Source organism: Maylandia zebra, unplaced genomic scaffold, assembly GCF_041146795.1.
Source record: "Maylandia zebra isolate NMK-2024a unplaced genomic scaffold, Mzebra_GT3a scaffold11, whole genome shotgun sequence".
Lineage (NCBI taxonomy): Eukaryota > Metazoa > Chordata > Actinopteri > Cichliformes > Cichlidae > Maylandia > Maylandia zebra.
Window position 1 is genome coordinate 5287431 of NW_027490041.1, and position 2113 is coordinate 5289543.

Consider the following 2113-nt stretch of genomic DNA (forward strand, 5'->3'; position numbering starts at 1 on the left):
GATCTCTGCTTTGTCTTTGATATATGCTGACAGCAAACATTCTCCATGAAGTCTGCATTTCAGCTCATCTCCTTTATACACACCTTTAACAGGAAGAGTTTTATACAGCTAGTGTTTAAAATCAAGTGTTATTCACAATACACAGGTAATGAGCATGATTATTGAATTACTAAAATTTTCTAAAATAATTGTTTTAGTTAATATTGTATGACAGTGTACACAGAATTATTAGCTCAGTAGGCAGAGTGGTCGCCCCATGATCATAAGGTCAGGGGTCGAATCCACCGAATAGTTACCTTGTGGTACCCCTGAGCAAGGTACCATCAAGGTACCAATCATGTGCACTGGACTGGTAGCACTCATAGTCTCATAGGTTTAAATAAATTAAAAAAAAAAAGGGTTCAACATATAAACAAATTTAATTTGATCACATATATTGTTTGTTTTTTTTTGTTTTTGTTTTTTTCCTTTCTCTCACAGACTGAGCAGCTGTAACGTCTCAGAGAAAGGCTGTGAAAATTTGCTGTCAGTGGTAAGCTCCCAGTCCTGTAGTCTGAGAGAGCTGGACCTGAGTACCAACAGCCTGAAGGCTTCAGCAGTAAAGCTTCTGTCTGCTGCAGTGGAGAGTCCACATGCCAAACTGAATGTTCTGAGGTCAGATCAATTTGTATTATGTTTTGTTCTGTTTGTTTATGTGTTTGATGTTTGTTTTTGTTTATGTCTTTATCCAGTTATCCTTGTTTCATAGCATTTTTATTCATTTCAAAGTTAAACAGAAGTTTTACTAACCTGCTCAGCACAAGACAATAAGCTATTGCACCTTGATTACACTTTAACAACAATCTTTATTCATGTTTTTATCTTCAGACTTAACATCTGTGAACTCTCAGAGGAAAACTGTGAAGCTCTGTCCTCAGTTCTCAGCTCGCAGTCCTCTAGTCTGACAGAGCTGGACCTGAGTATCAGAAAGCTACAGGATTCAGGAGTGAAGCTTCTGTCTGCTGGACTACAACGTTTAAACTGTAAACTGAATACTCTGAGGTCAGATCAGAAAACATTTAGTTTTTAGAATTATTAATTAAAGTTCATACATATGATGTTGTATCTTAGTATGTTTATGTTTCCTTTAAAAATAGAAAGTCAACATTTAATGTTGTGAAATGTATTAACAAACTCTACATGAGTACTTGTTTTATAGATTGTCTTTTGTTTTTCAGACTGAGTGGCTGTAACCTGTCAGAGAGAAGCTGTGAAGCTCTGTGCTCAGTCCTCAGCTCCCAGTCCTCCAGTCTGAGAGAGCTGGACCTGAGTAACTCTGACCTGCAGGATTCAGGAGTGAAGCTTCTGTCCGCTGGACTAAAGAGTTCACAGTGTGCAGTGGAAACTCTCAGGTCAGGATTCAAACTTTTCCACAGATGATCATTTGAAATGTGATTTATATTATTGTATAAACAGGTAACTTTTACAGCTGTCAAGTGAACTTTTATTCACATTTGAGTGGATAATTGGACTCTGAATTACTAAAAGTTGTTATAGTCATGTCTCTGTTTATTTAAAAAAATACTTCATGCACTGCCTAATTTAAAGATTTAGGCTCCTTTGGGCCCATAATATATATATTTGATTTCTTTGTGAATGAAATTAGGAGGATATTGGCGACTGCTGATTGGCTCGCTGTTTGTTTTTTATTCACAGTACTTAATTTTAAAGGCTGATTTCTCAAAATGAGATGTTTATCTTTTCTTCTACAACACGTGGAGCCACCAAATCTTCTTGCTTGATTTATTCATTACAGTTTGATTTAAAGAATATTAGACTCGTAACATAATAAATATATTTATTTCACTTCTTCTTGAGAGAAAGAAAGGGATGACTGGGTGAGCTCCAGTGGTTCATCCCAGCAGAGAGAGCGGCACACTGGGCTGCAAATGATCACAGTAGTAATGGCCATAGTTTGATAAAACAGGCAGTCTTACCCTGTAGATAATACAGGGTTCTGGTGCCGATGTGGGGGAGGGGAGTCGCCCGGTACTAACTACATACTACTAACTACCTCATCCAGATGTCTTCCCTACTAAACCTGATAAGAAGTAACTGCAGTAGCCTTATAGGT

At 37.3% G+C, this 2113-nt stretch overlaps 1 long non-coding RNA gene across 1 annotated transcript; it reads left to right on the forward strand.

The window, feature by feature from the left end:
- The first annotated feature begins 541 nt into the window (after positions 1-541).
- Positions 542-1385, forward strand: LOC143415913 (uncharacterized). The gene is made up of 3 exons (XR_013096341.1): positions 542-654; positions 868-1041; positions 1218-1385. It is a non-coding gene; the product is annotated as an uncharacterized LOC143415913 (long non-coding RNA).
- Positions 1386-2113: the final 728 nt, after the last annotated feature.